This window comes from Molossus molossus, unplaced genomic scaffold (genome assembly GCF_014108415.1).
Source record: "Molossus molossus isolate mMolMol1 unplaced genomic scaffold, mMolMol1.p scaffold_m16_p_46, whole genome shotgun sequence".
Lineage (NCBI taxonomy): Eukaryota > Metazoa > Chordata > Mammalia > Chiroptera > Molossidae > Molossus > Molossus molossus.
In genome coordinates, this window is record NW_023425384.1 from 96,777 (window position 1) to 117,036 (window position 20,260).

Consider the following 20,260-nt stretch of genomic DNA (forward strand, 5'->3'; position numbering starts at 1 on the left):
TTTTTTGTATTGTTTTGTAGAGAGAAGGTAAGGGAGCAAGGGAGAGAAAAGCATCAATTGGTTGCCTCCTATACACACCCCAACCCAGGATTGAACTCACAGCTTAGGTATGTGCCCTGACCAGGAATTGAACCCACCACCTTTTGGTGTACAGGACAACTGAACCACACCAACCAGGGCACTATTTATATTTTATATCTCATCTTTTTGTTGCTTTGTTTCTCCCTTACTTTTTCCTTTTCTGTTCAATAGATTTTTATAGTATACCATTTGAATTATTTTTTTCTTTTTTTAAATTATTTCCTTGATGTTTTAACTTTTTAAAGCTATTTTCTTAGTGTTTGCTCTAGAGCTTGTATGCATCTGAACATATCACAATCAACTTCAGATTAACAATAATTTTATTCCAGCAAAACACTAAAACTTTTGCTCTAACAGTTTTATACCCGCTCACTGTCATGTGATTATTGTCACATATTATCTACATATGTTATAGGCCCAACAATTGTTACACGTATTGCTATGATCTTTCTATGATCTTATATCTATGAAAGAAGTTTTAAAAAGGAAAGGAGAAACTTATTTATTTATTTATTCTCACCTGAGGATTTTTTTTTTCATTGATTTTTAGAGCGAGTGAAAGGGAGGGAGGGAGAGAGCAAGAGAGAAACATCAGAGGGATCTGAAAAATGGTGGCACAGTGAATGGAGCTACACAGACCATCTCCCAGGACCAAACTGAATTTACAACGAAAATAAAGGCAAATCGTCAGGAAGGGGCAACCAAAAGACACCTTGGAGGACCACATAACCAGGGACACCGACTCAATCCTGGTAGGCTTGCGAGCACGCGAGACGGGGCCGGGAGCCCACGGTCCACAGCGGCCTAGGCGGGGACCAGGGGATTCGGCAGGAAGTTGCTGCCGCCTCAGCTGCAACCCCGGCTGAGTCCTGCGAACTCTGCATGCTAAGCCCTCGGCTGGTGCCGCACAGACTCGCTGGGACCAGGGGACTCTGCTGAAAGCTACTGCCACCTCGGCAGTGTCCCGCTACCATGGCTTAGTCCTGGGGCTTCTGCTGAGTGCAACGCCCTCAGCTGGTGCCACAGCGGCAGCCGCCCTTGGTTGGAAGCAGCGCCCTCGGGTTAAAAGTCCCAGGCGGCTCCACAACGCAGAGTCTAGACAGAGGCTAAATTGGGAGCACCCACTCACCTTGGGCTCTGGCAGAGGGAAGGCAGACTGGACTGGAACTGTGTGGGGGACACTCGGGTTTTGGAGGGTGCTAAGAGCTTTTGCTGAGTGCAGCCACACAGGACTGTGGTCACCTTACTCCTTTCCAGAGCCCTGGGGAGAGGTAGAGGCACCTCCCTCAGAGATTCAACCCCACCTGGTGGCCATTGAGATGCTAATTGAGGCCCATTAAAAACCAGCACCTGCCCCACCCTCAGGATATCCTCTTACACTGAGCACCTGGGGGAGTTTTTCAGGCAACTCAGAAACCAAGGGTCTTCAGGTGACCTCTACTAATAGCCTCCAGGCAAAAAAAGCTAGAGGATAACTACCATTCCCTGGGCTAGCAACACGAACCAAAAATGCTAAGACTTGATGGTGGTGTTTAAAGTGGGTCCTCCCTGGCTCATCCAAACCCAGGAGAGGGAGCCACAAACAGCAGAACAACAAAACCCACAGGGAAAATTTGGCAGACTCCAAAGCCCACTGTGATAGCCAAAATGGTGAAAAACAGAAATAAAAGCCAAATGAAAGAACAAGAGACCTCTACCGAAGATGAGATAAATGAGGTGCAGTTAAGCAAGTTTGCAGAACTAGAATTTAGAGCCATGATGTTGAGGAAGCTCAACAGTATGTGTAAGGACATGAGTAAAGACATAGAAACGTTGAAAATCAACCAGTTGGAAATTAAAAACCACCAAGAAGAAATGAAAATGACATATCAGAAATGAAAAACACATTGGAAGGTCTAAAAAGCAGAGTAGGGGAAGCTGAGGACCGGATCAGTGAATTAGAAGACAGGCTAGAAAAAATCAACCAATCAAAAAACCAAAAGAAAAAATGATTAAAAAACAGGAAGACAGCTTAAGAGAACTGTGGGACAACTGGAAACGAAATAATATTCGCATCATAGAAGTCCCTAAAGAAGAAGAAAATGAGCAAGGGTTAGAGAATATAGTCAAAGAAATAGTGACAGAAAACTTCCCTAGTTTGGTGAAGGAAGAAGGCATTCATGTTCAAGAAGCACAGAGAACTCCAAGTAAGAAGAACCCAAACTGGCCCACACCAAGACACATAGTAATCAAACTGCCGAAAATTAAAGACAAAGAAAGAATCCTAAAAGCAGCAAGAGATAAGCAACAGGTATCCTACAAAGGAAACACCATAAGGCTTTCAGCTGACTTTTCACAAGAAACACTACAGGCCAGAAGGGACTGGCATGAAGTAATCAAGGTCATGAAAAACAAGGATCTGAATCCAAGACTACCCTACCCAGCAAGGCTATATCATTCAAAATAGAAGGTCAAATAAAGAGCTTGCCAGACTAAAAAAGACTAAGGGAATACAGTAGCACCAAACCAGCACTGCAAGAAATGTTAAAAGGACTGCTGTAATTAGCAGGAGAAATGGGAAGAAAAATAGAACCACACTAAACAAAAATGGCAATAAATAAGTACATATCAATAATCACCTTAAATGTAACTGGATTGAATGCTCCCATAAAAAGACACAGAGTAGCTGATTGCATAAGAAAGCATGACTCATCTATATGTTTTTTACAAGAGACCCACCTCACAGCAAAAGACACACATAGATTGAAAGTGAAGGGATGGAAAAAAATCTTCCAAGCAAACGGAAAAGAAAAAAAAGCTGGGGTAGCAATACTCATATCTGATCAAATAGATTTCAAAATGAAGGCCATAACTAGAGAAAAAGAAGGCCACTACATAATATTGAAAGGATCTATCCAACAGGAAGATATAACCTTGATAAACATATATGCACCCAATATAGGAGCACCAAAATATATTTAAAATCTGGAGGACTTCAAAGGAGAAATCGATAGCAATACAATCATACCAGGGGACTTCAACACCTCGCTGAAATCACTGGATAGATCCTCTAGACAAAAAATTAGCAAGGAAACAGAGCCTCTAAATGAAGCACTGGAACAAATGGATTTAATAGATATCTACAGAGAATCACACCCCAAAACTACAGAATTCACATTCTTCTCAAGTGCACATGAGACATTCTCAAAGATAGACCACATGTTAGGGCACAAACTAAGTCTCTACAAGTTCAAGAAGATTGAAATCATATCAAGCTTCTTCTCATATCACAATGGCATGAAACTAGAAATCAATTGCAAGAAGAACATACAAAGACATTTGAACACATGGAGGCTAAATAGCATGTTATTAAACAATGAATGGGTCACCGAGGAGATCAAGGAAGAAATCAAAAACTTCCTGAAAACTGATGAAAATGAAGACACAACAACACAAAATCTAAGGGATGCAGCGAAAGCAGTTCTGAGAGGGAGGTTCATAGCACTACAGGCCTACCTCAAAAAAGGAGAGATAAACATCAATGTGAGAGCGACACTGATCGGTGGTCTGGCACACGCAACCTGACCAGGGCGGAGATCAAACCTACAACCTAGGTACCTGCCCTTGACCAGGAATCAAACCCAAGACCCTTCCGCCTATGGACCGAACTCCAACCACTAAGCCAAACAAGCTGGGGCAGCTAAACATATTCAAAGTATCTTTCACATAAGCATGTATATTTACCAGTTTTGGTATTCTTCATTTCTTCTTGTGCATTCAACTTATCATCTAGTATTGTTTCCTTCCTCTGTTCTTGCCCCCAACTCCTTTGTGTTATTATTGTCTTATATGTTACTGTATGTGTTATAAAACCAACAATACAGTTTTATAATTACTTTTTACTTTTAAATAAATTTAAACAGGAAACCAACAGATATATGAAAAGGTGCTCAACACCATTAATTATCAGGAAAAATCAAATCAAAACCACAATGAGGTATTACTTCACACCAGTTAGGATGACTATTATAAAAAGAACATCAAAGACCACAAGTGTTGATGAGAATATCCAGAAAATAAAAACCTTGTGCACTGTTGATGGAAATGTAGATTGGTGTGGCCACTGTGGAAAACAGTAAGGAGATTCCTCAAAATATTTAAAACAGAGCTACCCTATGACCTAGCAATTCCTCTTCTGTGTATATATCCAAAGGAATGTAAATTGAGATCTTGAAGTGATATCTGCACTCCCATGTTCATTGTAGCATTATTCAAATAGCCGCAACATGGAAGCAAACTAAATGTCTATTGATAGATAAATGATGAATAAAATGTGGTAAATAAAACAATGGAATACCCTTCAACCTTTGAAAAGGAGGAAAACCTGCATTTGTGTCAACATGGATGAACGTGGAGGGCGTGGTGCTGAGTGAAACAAACCAGACAAGCATTGCGTAACACCACTTATATGAGAAACCTAAGGGGGTCCGGTTCATGAAAGCAGAGAGTAGAGTGGCAGTTTTCAGGGGCTGAAGGGAGCAGGAAATGGGGTCAAAGGGCACAAAGTTTCTGTTTTACAAAATGACTCAGTCCTAGAGATCAACTGTACAGCATACGTCTACAGTTAACAGCACTGCACTGTATACTTAAAAATGTGTTAACAGGGTAGATCAAAACAATAATGACAATAATAGTAATTAATAAAAAGGGCAAAGGAAGCTTTTGGAGATAATGGATATGTTTATGGCATAGATTGTAGTGATGATTTCACACATGTATACTTATCTTCAAACTCAAGTTGTGTGAATTAAATATATATAGCTTTTAGTATGTTGATTATACCTCAGTAATAAAGTGTTTTTAAGGTAATATGTGTATATCATATATATATATACTCTTTTATAATTACCTTTATCAGTGTTCTTTGTTTCTTCATGTGGATTAGTCCAAAGAACTTCCCTAAGAATTTTTTTTTTTTATTCTCACCCGAGGACATTTTTACATTTATCTTCAGATAAAGCGGGAGGGAGAGAAGGAGGACAAGAGAGAGAGAAACATCGACGTGAGAGAGACACATTAAGTAGTTGCCACCCACATGACCCCAACCGGGGCCAGGACAAACTGCAAACAAAGTACATGCCCTTAGCAGGAACCGAACCTGGGTCTCTCTGCTAAACCAAACCAGCCAGGGTCCATAAGTATTTCTTTTAAGACAGATTTGTTAGCAACAAATTTTTTATCTTTCTTTAGCTAAAGATAAAATAGTTTCACTGGATACAGAATTCTTGTTTGACAGATTTTTCCAGCTCTTTAAATACGCCAACTCTTTCTCTACTGTCTGCCATTATTTCTGAGAGTTAGCTGTTACTATTATCGGGACGCCTTGTACAGACTGAGTCATTTTACTGCTTTCAAGATTTTTCTCTTTACCTTTGGTTTTCAAGGTTTGATTATATGTGTGTAGGTGTGAAACTCTGTGTTATTCTACTTAAATATGTAGGTTAATGTTTTTCATCAATTTTGGGGAGTTTTCAGCCATTATTTCTACCCCTTTCCATTCTATTCCATTACATGGATGTTTGTATGCTTGGTGAGGACCCACATGTCTCTGACGCTACTTTCTAACCTTCAACTTGGGTAATTCCTATTGACCTTTCTTCGAGTTGACTGATGATTTCTTCTGCCAGCTTGAATCTATTGTTAAGCTTCTGGTGAATTTTTTATTTCAGGTACTGCACTTTTCAACTCCAGAATTTGTATTTTTTGTAATAATTTCTCCTTATTGGCATTCTCTATTTAATGAGTATTTTCACAGACTTTCTTTTAACATTTAAACATGATTTGTTTTAGTTCTTTGAACATATTTGTAATAGCTTGTTCGAAGGCTTTTCTTGGTCAACATTGGCCCCCTGGCAGGCAGCATCTGTTGACTTTTTGGTAACACTATTCTGCTTCTCTACATGTCTGTAATTTATTTTATTGAGAATTGACATTTTAGATAACGTACTGTATTAGCTCTGGATTCTGATTCCCTGCCCTCCAGGAATGAATGTTCTTGGTTATTTTTTTCTTTTTTTTGTTTTTTTCTTTCTTTTTTTTTTAGTGACTTCTTTGGTCTAATTCCATGGAGTCTATTTTCCCACAGTATGCAGACTGTGCTATCTCTGCTCAGTTTCTTTTATAATTCTTGTTTTTACCTTTTTTTTCTAGGTCCAATGGCAGTTTTTATTCCCTAGGAACAAATATATGTGGGAAAGAAACTCCAAAGAAAACAGGAGCACAGATGACAAATGACAGACACTAGGGTGGCTCGGGCCAGGTGGACTCTCCACCGCGCACCTCGTCATGCCCTAGTCTCTTAGGTCAATATTTGTCCATGCCCAAGAGCCATCAGAGGCAGGGCCGAGGGCACTGGGTGGAAAGCTTCTCCTACTCTACACAAAGGAGATGAATGTACCTGTCTATTCCGAGAGGCTTCCCAGGGACACCAGAACCTCCCTCTCAAGAATGGAGGTAGACAGATGAGAGTGGAAGGGGCCTGGGTGTCACAGACGACCTGAAAGTAATCACAGGGCCCTCTGTGGCTGGCAGAATCTGTGCATAGATGAGACTGTGAGGGAAGCAACAGCAAGTCTGTGGTGGAGGTGGCCAATCTTGCCAGGTCAGGACCTGTGGCAGTTGTGACCTGCACCACAGATTCCATCCACTTCAAAGGAGCTCAGCAGGTTAAATCAGGAGTCACTATCCTTTTCCCAAAGGATTCCCTTCTATGCTCTTTTCTGGCAAAATCTTGTTCCATCGTCATACCTCCGAGGCTAAGTCATCTGATCACCCAGTCCCCTGCAGAACACAGCAAGTAGCTAATCACTATACGACAGGGTAGACCCGGGCTGGTTCCCAAGCCCAGATCACAGAGAGGCTCCTGGAGGCTGAAGACGGGCTGCTCCCCTGGTGGCCTGGGCCTTCCTCGGGCACTGTCATGGCCTCCTTGTCTCTGCTATCTTGTTTTTATCTTTAAGCCTAACTTTTTAGGGTCACCCATGGGTCATCATAACCTGTAGCAGCAATGATTGATCAGAGGTTCTCCTTAAACACATTAAACCAGTAAAGCTTCTACATTTTGCCATTGGATCTGAGTGGGACTTGGAGAACGTTTTCAAAGTCCAGGAGTTATTTTACAGATATGTCTTAGTTTATGCTTTCTGCATTCACCAGGTCTCGCATTCAGCCAGGGATGAATAGTTTCTTAGGACCCTCTGTGGCCCCTCCTGAGCAGGTATAGCCTAGCTCATGCACATGTTCTTTGAGACCACCAAAGGTATATGGGATTTTTACAAGGTTCTCTTGGGCTCATTCCCTGTATCCCCCTCTTAAACTTCTGACTGGTCTTCTATTTTATTTCTGACTTCCCCCAATCAGCATATGACCTCAAGCCAGTTGAGATAACAACCATCCCTGATTATTTGACCCTGAGATCTCTGCTGTTTTTTTTTTTTTTTATAACACCCCACAGCATTGTTTTATTTTGTGTGCGGTTTTTTTAATGCTCTTTTTCAAATAATGCCTGCTCCCTGTAGCCACGCAGAGGAGCTGCCACGTGGCATGGACTGCCTGCTCACGTAGGTGCGAGTTCTGCACCACCAGCTGCAGTAACCTCTGACCATGATGCTGGAAACTTGTTCTGTTTCTATTAGAATCCGGTGTAGAGTCTCTTGACTAAATGCGTCTCCATTGCTATGCCTTTGCACAATTTCCAGAGTCTTTAGATGACTGTTTTTGATTATTTTGCCCAATTTTACCATTATCTTTTAAGTTTACTTAAATTGATTTATATGTTTCAAAATATGTAGTATATTTTGGTATATTTTCCATGTGAATTTTAAAATTTATACACACACACCAATTGTTGATACATACACACTTAGGATTATTTGTCTTTTTGTTGTATTGACACTTTCATTATGAATTGTCTCTCTTCATCTCTGATAACATTTATTATTTATGAAGCTGTCTTTGCCTGATATTAATGTAGCCACTCCAGCTTTCTTATTAGTGCATCTTTTCCATCCTTTTACTTCTAACCTATGTCTTAAAATGCTTTTATTGTGAGCATCATAGTCTTGTTTTTTAATCCAATCTAGCAATTTTTGTTTTTTAATTAGAGTGTTTGAGGCTATACATTTACTGTAATCATCAGTGTGGTGGAATTTAAGTCTACCACCTTCTTTTATTTTTTACTCTATTTATCCTTTTTTATTCCTCTTTACTTGCCTTTGTTGGTATTTTCAGTTCATCTCTTCTAATGGCAGTTGAGTTGAGAGATGTCAGAACTTGGTCTTAAAGATTTGTGGAACTTGAGTGGAAAATCCCAGAAAAGAGGAATACTACAGATTAAAGTCCAAACTGCATTTGAAAGGAATGTGAAACAGGATTCTCTCTTTGAGTCTTCATTATCTTTGTGATTTTCTCCTCAATTTCAACCAATTCTTTCAGCTCCAAATTCTGACCTCTATCTTCTCATCCCGATAAGATCATGTTTTTGCTCTGTTCTCCCGTCTTCTACTTTAAACCAGGTGTGACCTCAGGGGAAGAGCTGAACAGAAGTTGAGCTCACCTAGTTTGTGCCTCTTTTCTTGTAATCATCTCCCCATTTACTGTCTGCTTTCAATAATCTCCAATGCTTTCAAATAGTTTTCTGATCACTTGTTTACTTAGACTTCACAGGCTGTGTTAGAGGAAGACTGTGTAGTTGTGTGGTTTGTAACATAAGTAGGTAGCTGTAGAAACAGTTGTAGACGTGCATATGACTACATGAGATTTCTCACCTCCCAACAGCAGTGAGTACACCTCGCACACAAACCTTGCTTTCTAAATGTTATTCCCTCTTTAAATAAAAAAATTTTAAAAAGCAGAGCTCCTTGGAGATGTGACTAACTCTAGAGCCAAGGAAGACAAAATGCAAGATAATAATAGAAAATAAGAATGTGTTCAAGAATGCTCTTCACTCAGCTAGGTAAGAAATAACCGAAGAAAGAATGCATGCCACAGAAAACTAAAATCACAGTAAAGATAGCATGGTCATATTAATAACAAACAAGATAGTTTTCATCAAAGAAGTTTTTCCGGAAATAACAGAGGAAATGTCCATGTTAAGGGGATGGTTAATAATTTTTTAAAGAAACATATTTCTACTAATGTATGCACCTAATAATCTGACTTTTAAATAAATGATGCAGAAGTTGACAGAAATAAAAGCACAAATGGATAAATTTGCAACCATAATTAGAGATTTTAAAATGCTTCTCTTGATAATTGGTAAAATAAACTAAAGATGCAGTAAATATACTGAAGGATCGGACGGCACTGGTAATCAAAGCAACCTCCCTGACCCCTGTAGGGCAGTACACTGCGTGCTGGTAACACGCTCTGTCCCAGTGTGCACGGAACTTCAAGGTGACGGACACGCTGAAGGTTTAGCAGTACTTAAATTACAAAGAATATGTCTTTTGACAAAAATAATTTCAACTGAATTAGAAATAACCAAAATAACTAGGTAATGCCCCAAATATATAAAAATTAATCAACACACTTTTCTTTTCTTTTCTTTTTGTGGTACGTGCCCCCAGTGGGAACTGAACCCAGGACTCTCTGGTCCACAGGCCGTCGCTCAACCACTGAGCCAAACAGGCCAGGGTTAATCAACACACTTTTAAATGTCATAGGTCAAAAACAATATTACAAACATAATTAGAAAACATTTAACTGAGTGATTGAAAAGCACAACATATCAAAATGCATGAAATACAGCTAAAGTAGTGCTTGAAGGAAAATTCTTTTAAACATATATACTATAACTGCAGGAAAGTTTAAATCAGTGATCTGAAGCTTCTAACTCGAGAAGGTAGATAGACTAAAACAAAGTAAACCTAAAGAAAGTAGAAGAAAAAAGGAATAAAAATAAAAGCAGATGTCAACGAAAGAGAAAACCAAAATGGTTTTTTTTTAAGACTGCAACTTTTTAAAAATAGTACATAAATAAATGAAATAATACATAAGCCAGGCAGAATGAAAGAATTAACACACACCTAATGAAAAGAATCACTTTCTGTAACATAATAAACACCTGCATCCACCATCCTTTAGGAGCAGATGTTAACTGCACGTATCTGCAAGGTAAGTGCTGGTTCACCACTGATGCAGCCACTTAGGAATATTGAAGGGAAATCTGGGTGCTAAACAGAAGAGCTAGGAGGCCAAATAAACAGGGGAGTCACCCTTTTCCTGCTTCCAACTTTCAGGAATCTAAGTTCATTCAAAAAATTGACATATACAACCCCATAACTACTGTTTCTTCAATGACTTCAGAATGACAGTTTTAATAGTCATACATACATATATAATTTAGTTTTAGAATCTCCCAAAGTGTTTCTGCACTGTTCTTCAGACCAGCTTCTTCACTAGGGGTCAGCTTGACCTTTAGAAGGTCTTCAATAGCATCCTCTCTTGGAATACAAGGAATGTGGAGGGATACTTCTTCATTTATTCCACAGAGACCACTAATTATGGTGGAAAATGGAGGCACTCTCCTAAGAGTCTTCAAAATACTTTCTGTTAAATCAGCTGCAGAAAGGCCAGTGGCCCACGAAGGGTAACTTTCACTTTAACAATTTCACAGGCGTTGACAATCACATCTTCGTGGACATTTTCCACTGCTCAGGACTTGACCAGTCCTAGACCTGAGTTCTGATCCTTCAGAGGGACACCAGCGGTCACTCCACGCCACACAGGAACACGGGAGTCTTCGGGCTGTCCAAGGACCCACCCATGGCAGCTTCCAGAGTGGATACCAAGCCTTTTCCCAATCAAACAAACAAACAAGCAGAAACACAGGCAGTATCCAGATTACAACCACTTCCAATAGCACAGTTTGGGGGAATTTCACTCAACTTCCTGGCCACGTAAGTTAAGTATCCGCTGGATTGGAAACTACAATCAGCTTGCAGTGGAGATCGTATTGGGTAATAGTAAAATCATTAAATCAAAGGTGCCACATGTCACTGGACTAAATGAAGGTGCATTTCTCCCCTTTCCTGGCATGCACCTGCTGTGATAACCACAAGGCTGGAGTTCGCAGTGACGGTAATCTTTGCTGGAACAACAGTTGGCGTCTTCATGCAGGGACTGCCATGTTGAAGATCCATTGTGTCTCCGGTTTGCCTTCAGCAGCAGCCACCAAAGCCAGTCCCCACTCAGGCCGCTGTCAGGGCGCTGGTGGCACAGGCCACGCCAACTAGCCCGTTCCTACCATGCGACCTTATTGCAAAGAACCGCCTCCTCTGAAATTAAGCTCATACTTGACATTCGCCACCTTGGACATGGGGGGATGGGCCAAGGGCCCCCGAGCGAGGTGCAGGCTGGCCGGCGGGGACACATGCCACCCCGACACCGGAAATGGGCTCCCACAGCGCCTCTCCGCTGGCCCACAGGAACACTAACCAGGAGAAGAAGAGAAAGAAAATTAGCACTAAGAGAATGAGGGAGGGGCTAGCACTGTAGATCCTGCAGACATTAAAAGGATAAAAGGGGATATTTTGAATAATCTATGCCAAATAATTCAATAACTACACTTACATATATAATTTAGCTGTAGAATATTAATAAGTTACCAGGTAAGACTTGCCATTTTCATTTCACAGATAGGAATGCTGGGTTAACCGACGTCCATGAATGGTCCGAAGTCGAGCGCTTCCTTGCAGCCTTCCCTGCAGCCTTCCCTGCAGCCTTCCCTGCAGCCTTCCCTGCAGCTTTCCCTGCAGCCTTCCCTGCAGCCTTCCCTGCAGCCTTCCCTGCAGCCTTCCCTGCAGCCTTCCCGCAGCCTTCCCTGCAGCCTTCCTGCAGCCTTCCCTGCAGCCTTCCCTGCAGCCTTCCCTGCAGCCTTCCCTGCAGCCTTCCTTGCAGCCTTCCTTGCAGCCTTCCTTGTTAGCGTCGTGCACTAAGTCCCTCCACCTGCATCGCTTTTGTTTCCCTGGGGAACTCGGACGAATACATCAGGTTCACTCCAAAATCTTGGGAGAGTTGTGTTGTTTTCAGAACATACCAGAAGAAGAGGAAGTGAAGTAGAGGTAATGATGATATAGTTGGCTTTCCGAAAGTAAACAGCTGGAATTGGGAGAGGGGTCAAATCACCGGGAGGGCAGTGAGGAGCAAGGGCCGGTTCCACAGTTCACTCCGCGTTGGGGATCAGAAGGCCCGGAGAAAGCGCCCTCACGGCTGCCTAATCACTCACTTCAGGGAATGTGCTTCTTTAGGCTGTGTTCTCGTCTAGAAGATGGATGTCTGGTGCTACACCACTGGTTCTCAACCCATCATCTTCACCCGGGAGCTATTTAAAAATACTGATTCTGTCCTGGCCGGTTTGGCTCAGTGGTTAGAGTGTCCGCCTGTGGACCAGAGAGACCAGGGTTCAGTTCCTGCTAAGGGCGGGTACCCCGGTTGCAGTTTGTCCTCGGCCCTGGTTGGGTCGTGTGGGTGGCAACCAGTTGATGTGTCTCTCTCACGTCTGTGTTTCTCTCCACCCCCCCTTTCCCTCCCACTCTATCTGAAGATAAATGCAAAAATATCTTAGGGTGAGAAATGAAAGAAAGGAAGGAAAGAGAGAGAGAGAGAGAGAGAGAGAGAGAAAGAAAGAAAGAAAGAAAGAAAGAAAGAAAGAAAGAAAGAAAGAAAGAAAGAAAGAAAGAAAGAAGAGAAAGAAAGAAAGAAAATACTGATTCTGAGCCCATCACCAGAGATTCTGATGGAGTGGAGATGTGGGGACTAAGCATTGAACTTGATCTCCTACTGGCTCTACCCTGCGGCTCCAGAACTACTGGATTAGATCTCAAGGTGCCTTATTTAGGGACCGAGTTAGTATTGGCGTGAAGTTAGTCCTGGAGGACAGTTAGAGATGATGTACTATACACTGAACTCAATTTAAAAACAATGTTATTTAATGTTAAATGTTCGTTTTCTTTGGAAACCTTTAAAGACCAGCCATGATTTTAATTTTTCTGTGGCAATGTAAACACTGTGTATTTTTCATCTAGAAGAGGAAAAGCATGTTTTGTGTTATTAGTCAATGATTTTACTATTTTAATTTCTATATTTGCCTAGTACTTAATTCTTGGCATATATAAAATTTTATGGTTAAAAAAAGTTCCCTCCAGCCTCTGTTGTTAGGATAGAACTTCAACAGTGGTAGATTTTGTGACTACAAAGAGGTCCTGGAACTAATAATAAAACTAATGATAAACTTAAATGTTAAAGCATGTTAAAAATGTAGACTTTTACTGTATCAACATAGTAACTTGAGTGCTGTTACAGGAGGTCTCAGAAAACCCTCACTGAGCAAACAGTAATAATTTAACATAATATTCAATTTAACTACAACATTCTAAATTAAATAAAACTTTCTAAAATATGCTTCCAAATATTTCCAAATGCTAAAAATCATTGGAAATGTTTACATTATATAACAGTGCTTCTTCTTCCACTAAATTACAAAAAAACACTTTTATTTTTTATTTTTAGAGTCAATAGAAGTCTCTTTCTCTAATGTTAAATACATTAATTGTTTGGAGGGGATGGGAAACAACTTGAAATGAATCAGAAAACACCTTCACATTACTTGTTCTTTTCATATACTTCAAATTTGTACTTAATGCCTTCCTCCTCCCGGACGTCAGGAAGAACGCCTGGGTATTCTGGGTGAAGTTTATATTTCTCCAAATCAATTTCCGGAAAAAAAAAAAAAAAAAAAAAGTGTCACTTTCAAACTCCTGCATGATCCTTGTCACAGACCGTCGAAGATGGTCTGGTGTGTCCATGGCTCCCTTATAAACGGAACTGCCTCCCACTGTCCAAACCGTGTCCACTTTATTTGCTAATTCTGGTTCCTCAATAAGTTTTAAGGCATCATCCAGACTTCTGGCAAGAAAATGAGCTCCTTTTGGAGGTTCCTTTAGTTCTCCACTGAGAACTAAATTAATCCTGTTCTTTAAAGGTCGCTTCTTCTCAGGAATGGAGAGTCAGGTCTTCCTACCCATAATCACCAAGTGCTGTTCACCTTCCACTGAAGAGGTCGTGGTCATTCTCTGGAAATACCTGCATTCATTCCTGACTCCGACTCCGCAGCGTCCACTGCCCAGACGCCGTGGCCGCCACACCAAGAAACACTTTTTTTTTACCTTATCAGACAAAAGGAGATTTTATGTGGTTAATTTCATACTCATTCATTTTATTTTAGTCAACTTACTAATAATTTTGTGTTATGAAGTGTAAAGCTACTGTTCTGGGCTCAGAAGCCACGAAGAAGTGGTTAAATGTGTAACAACTAGAAGAATGGCAGCAGGACCTTGCCGGGTTTCCCTTCATCCCATCCGACCTCTGAAACCGGGCTCTCGCTGTTTGACGGCGTTCCGACCCTATGCATTTAAATCTCCAGCCTACTAAATGAATAAAAAGATAATTATGGGTGAAATCTAATGTCACTGCAAACAAAGTGTTCAGTCTGCTGTTAGGATCTCAAGACATTTCTACATGCTGCAATATAGGTTAAAATGATATGAGGAAAAACCTGTATTGTGTGCAGAAAGTTGGAGGCTTCTTGGTAAAGGGAGAAGATTCTAAATAGAACCAGAAAACACCGCCAAGTTCACAGAGGCACATGTCAGAGGGAACAGAAAACATGAGACCATCAGTAGCTTCAGTTCTCTACACCAATCATGCTAGGGCCAGCTCCGCACGCGTGTGAGCCCCAGGACCTGGGAGTCCCCAGTTAACAGGGACAGTTCTCCTGGACGCGCCTCGTGCTCACAGACTTCAGTTCAGACAGAGCACCAAACGCAGACCACAGGAAGCACGTGGAGCAGAGATGCCAGGAAGAACAGGGCACGCTGTCACTGTGGGAACTTCACACGATGTCACAGCCCTACAATCAGGTGGGGACCCTCTTCTGCCAAGGGAAATTTGGATGTTTATAACATCATTTACAGGCCATATAAATTATCAACTTAAAAATTAGCCTGCTAGCCCTGGCCAGTTTGGCTCAACGGTTAGAGCATCAGCCTGCAGACCAAAGAGTCCCTGGTTCAATTCTGGTCAAGGGCACGTACCTCGGTTGCAGTTCAGTCCCTGGCCCTGGTGAGTGTCCTGCGGGAGGCAATCAATCGATGTGTCCCTCTCACATCGGTGTTTCTCTCCTCTCTCTCTCCCTCTCTCTTTCCCTCTCTCTCTCTCTCCTCATCTCTCTCTTTCTCCCCTCCATCCCACTCTATCTGAGGATAAAAGAAAAAATATTCTCAGGTGAAGATTTAAAATAAAATAAAATTTTGTTGCTTTTGAGAAGATGAGTGAAGAACTTGCTTAATTAGGAGTACAAAAGTAGAGAAAAAAATATTAATTGGTTCCTACTAGTGGAGATCTTTTTGAGAACAGAGCTGATCCAAAATTCAGAAAGGAAGCTCCCCAAAACCAGAATTTTTGTCTATTGTGTTTCTCCTGGGTCCAGTCACCTCAAACCCAGTAGGTGTGGAGGGACGCGAAGTGGGCGGGGCACACACTCCCCACAGGCAGGACAACTAACATTAGTGCAAAAGACCCTGCACAGTGACCACCGATGAGGTCACCCGGCAGCCTCCAAGTGTACACCCTCCCCACACACATTCTGTCAGAGAGGACAGAGGTTTCTGTTTTCCCCTCTTCCTCCATCTATAGACAAACATCCCTCTGCTCCCATGAATCTGTGCCCCTAGATAATTCAAAATGAGGGTATTTTCCAGAGTCCTCCAGGTCTCTTCACAAAGATGCTTCAATTGGCAACTGAGTGTCAGCGCAGGGAAGTCCTCTGATGGGCCGAGGGCCGATGCTGCAGACGGGTGCGGGCTGCCCTAGCGCCTCCTTCCCCTCGTCTCCCGTCTAGACCGTTTCTTTGCGTGGTTTCATCTCTGCTCCACTCGGAAAGCCCACTTCTGGGGACACCCTTGGAGGACGATGGCTCTGATTCTAGGGGCCCTCACTCTGACCACCGTGACGAGCGCCTGTGCAGATGAAAACATCATGGGAGTGTGCAGGTGGGGTGTGGACCTCGAGTATGGAAAGGAACTGTAGGAACAGTGAGTGAGTTTGTTTAGACTTGATGGTCTGTGAAACCCCAGTTCCCTTCTTCTGAATTCTTATGCTTATTTCCCTCCCAGAAACCAAATTCCCAGCCCAAAATCTATGCCCAGTTTGTAGATTAAAGTAAATTCACACTGTCCCCGTGTGATTGCAGTGTCCCCCAAAGGCCTTGTTCTCTTTCTAACGTCAGAACCAACCAATAGAGCCTGAAGGTGGTTGTGGCCTTAGTTTACGGCAGCTCCTAATGCTAGAGGGGTTTCTCCAAACACACTGCTCCTTTAGTAGCAGTGTGTGAGCCCACCCCTTCTACCCGCCCGGAGCCCTTTCCAGCGCTAGTAGTTACTTTATTTTACCAGTTCGATTTCTTAGAGTAACTGTCTCCATAAATTTGTTGTGCTACATGTAAAGTGTTGTTTTCTTTGTTTTCAATATAATTTATACTTTCCAGATTTGGGCTCAGAAAACGAGGACAACAGATTTTATTTACAATAATTGCAATTGGAAAAATAAAATTAATTAACTGGATGACATTAAGCAGGTCACTTAATTCCATTGATCTTCAGATTCCTCATATGCAAAAATAATTGATTGGCTCATTGTTCTAAGGAACATATGATCAAATAAAATAAGTATGCAGATGTGTATTTTAAAACATGACAAACTATATAAATGCCAGGGTATCGCATGATTATTATAAGTGTCACTTCACATCTGTGTGTCCCATGAAGTTGGGATGATGTCTGAAGGAAACCCTAGGAACTTCAACTAGATTAGTGTCAGCTCAGGAACCCCGTCCCCTCTAGGCAGTGACGCCCTCGAGAGCCAAGAGCAGGTTCACTCGGCTCAGCCCTCTGCTCTCCGTTTGCTCTCCACGGCCTGGGGCTCACTCCCCGCACTCAGGCGCCCGTCCAGCCTCTGTGCCGCTTTGTCCTGGCAGGGACAACCGTGGCCGAAACCTACAGAAAGACACCAAACAAAGGAAAGTAGAAGAGAAATAAAATTCAATGAATCTCCAAAACATTTGCCAAACATGACTCATTAGTTCAACAGACACTGAGTGAGCTCTAAAGCACTCTTTTGGTGCTTAGCATAAACCAAGGTTCTTATATAAAGAACTCACTTCTTTCAATAAGAGACAGATCATTTTAAAAATGTATTTAATAAGTAAATAAATGCCATATTGTGTTTGAATAAGATAAATGCTATGAAAAGGTAAGACAGTATGGGGAGATTAAATGATTAAAGATAAGCTTAAGAATTAAGTGTATATAATTTATTTTTATTGAACAAATATTACTGAATGCTTACTGTGTGCCATGACTCTATCAGGACAAGACATAGCATCCCAGTGCCTCTGGGGGATACATTATCACAGGAAAAACAAAATATGTACATGAAAATAGTTAAGTGATATTTTAAGAACTTTCCTCTAGATAATCCTAAAATACATAAAACAGAAATGGGGTCTGACAGCAGACCATGCGCGGTAGACACCTACACTTTGCGGAACAGAGTTGCTTGTGTTTTTGTGTAATAAACTCTCCCCTTCCTCTACATTCTCCCTTCCCTCTCGCACCTTCTTGGTCTGGAATGACCGCTCACCAGCCGACCACGTGGGCACGTACGGCACAAATGTCTACCAGACGAATGGCACCTTTGGCCAGTTTACATATGAATTTGATGGAGATGAGCTGTTCTATGTGGACCTGGAAAAAAGGGAAACTGTGTGGCATCTGCCTGAATTTAGCAATTACACCACGTTTAAAATTCAGGATGCCCTGCGAAACATTATTGTGGCAAAAAATAATTTGGATATCTTGATAAAAGACTCCAACTACACCTGCCACCAATGGTAAGTGTCCACACTTCTGTCTCTCTTCACTGCATCTACTGCACACCCTGGGTCTCAGCTCCTTGTCCCTGGAAGAGCTGCTCTTCCCAGTATACTATAAACTCCTCCACCTCTGCATTTCACGTTCTCACAAATACTCTGTCTCTATCATATCCGTTTAATCATATCCAATCTATCATATCCATTTAAAAGGAAGTATCCTTCCTTTTTGGTACTATAAGATTCTCCTTGTAATCCAATAAGAGGATGTTCACCTCTTGGCCTAAGAAGTGTGTACATGTGTGCACACACGCATGCACACACGCGTACATATGCACACTGTGCCCTGTGGATTCCCAAAGAGAGGAAAGTTTTCTAAGTTTCCTAGTGATTCAGAAGGAGAGGACGGTTCAGAGTCTGCAGATGAAGGTGATAGCATGCTTCTGAGGTCATCATAAATCACATTAAGCTTCCTCATTCAGAAGACAAAAAAATCAAGGTAGAAGTTTTGGACAGTCCTGCCTGTAAAAAAAGAAATAATGAAATAAATTATCTAAAACATGGGTGGGAAAAGGGGGGAGCTGTTGCTTACTGTAAAATGAGTCAGAAAAGACAGGACATATCTCACTAACAGCTGGGAATTGGGAATGGGTGGGCTCCCCAAACAAGTCAGGAAACTCAGGACACAGTTGTCACAAATTCAAATCAGTGTTTTGTCTTCATTGTAGAAATTCCTGAAGTGAGCGTGTTTCCCAGATTTCCCGTGGCCCTGGGTGTTCCCAACACGCTCATCTGTCTGGTGGACATCTTTCCTCCTGTGGTCGGCGTCAGTGGTTCTGCGATGGGCACGCAGTTGCAGGAGGCGTTGCCGAGACCACCTTCTACCCCAAGAGTGACCACTTTTTTCTCAAACTCAGTCGCCTCATGTTTGTTCCCTATGACTGCAGGGTGGCACACTGGGGCCTGGAGGAGCCGCTCCTCAAGCACTGGGGTGTGTCTACACCCCATCTTTTCTGTAAACCCTCCCAGTCTAGCCCAAGTCCACACCGTCTGGCCTCAGAGCCCTTAACCCTCAGGGCCTCAGGTTTATTTCCCACAACTGCAAAGTTTTCTGATAGTGACGAGACTGTTCTCCCAAAGTCCAGGTGTCCTGTGCATTTCCAAACACACACACCGTCCTCATACAGACGCCCTACACACAGTGCCCTTTGACCCTGTCACTCCTTTTTCCTCAGACCCCGAGATTCCGGCCCCCACGTCAGAGCTGACGGAGATGCGGTCTGCGCGCTGGGGCTGGCCGTGGGCCTCGTGGGCATCGTGGTGGGCACCGTCCTCATCACCCAGGGCCTGCGCCCAGGTGGCGCCTCCAGACACCAAAGGGCGCCATGAGTCACAGCCTAGAAAATGGGAAGGTAAGAACCAGGTGGGTCAGATCTGGACGATGTCACCACAAGCAGTGAAGCCGAGGGGGAGGATTGGCACCCAGGACACAGACATGTGTTTGAAAAATTGTGCGCAAATTGGAGAACAGGTTGACCTCAGACAGGAACAGAGGACGCACCCATCTCATGCTGTTTCCTGTTTCAGGTAACAGTCTTTACAAGAAAGACGAAGAATGGTTCAGTCTCCAGCTCCCTGTCTTGGCCTTGATATAGGACCTAGACCTGCTTCCTGTCCCACATCGACCTACAGCTCCTTCCACAGCCGCCTCACCTCGCTGCGTGGTGGAATTTGTGGCCAATTTTTCCTTCAGAGGTCACTGACCCTTATGAATTCTTCAACTCAGACTTCTATTGATTTCTTACCTTCCACAGAAAGACCTGGGCCATCCCACCCAGCCACCTGGTTCTTCGTCACCCTACTTCAATATCTGTGCTGAAAAAAATGGATCTCTTTTGGAGGTATCTTTGGTGTAAGCATTTTCCCTGTCTTTTGCTGGGGCTGGTTCAGCTCGTATATAGGAACGAGAAAGCTCCTGTTGGAATGTTAGCAGGTACCTCAGCCCACTTAACCTCTTTGTCCGGTCGTGCCAGTAACCCACAAAATGCCAAATGATACTGTAACACAGTAAACGTTTTCTTGCCTTCTGTACTTCCGTGTGTTCTGTCTCCTTACCCACTTAGGTTTCAGTGTGGACAGCACAGACTTTCTCCCTCAGTGTAATGGTTTTTATACCTAAAATGCAAAATATGGGGAAGGGACAATGTTTGGGTT

At 42.4% G+C, this 20,260-nt stretch overlaps 2 pseudogenes; one reads left to right on the plus strand and one right to left on the minus strand.

Annotated features, from left to right (window-relative positions):
- The first annotated feature begins 805 nt into the window (after positions 1-805).
- On the plus strand, positions 806-19,962 carry LOC118616806 (annotated as a pseudogene).
- LOC118616805 lies at positions 13,723-14,213 on the minus strand (annotated as a pseudogene).
- Positions 19,963-20,260: the final 298 nt, after the last annotated feature.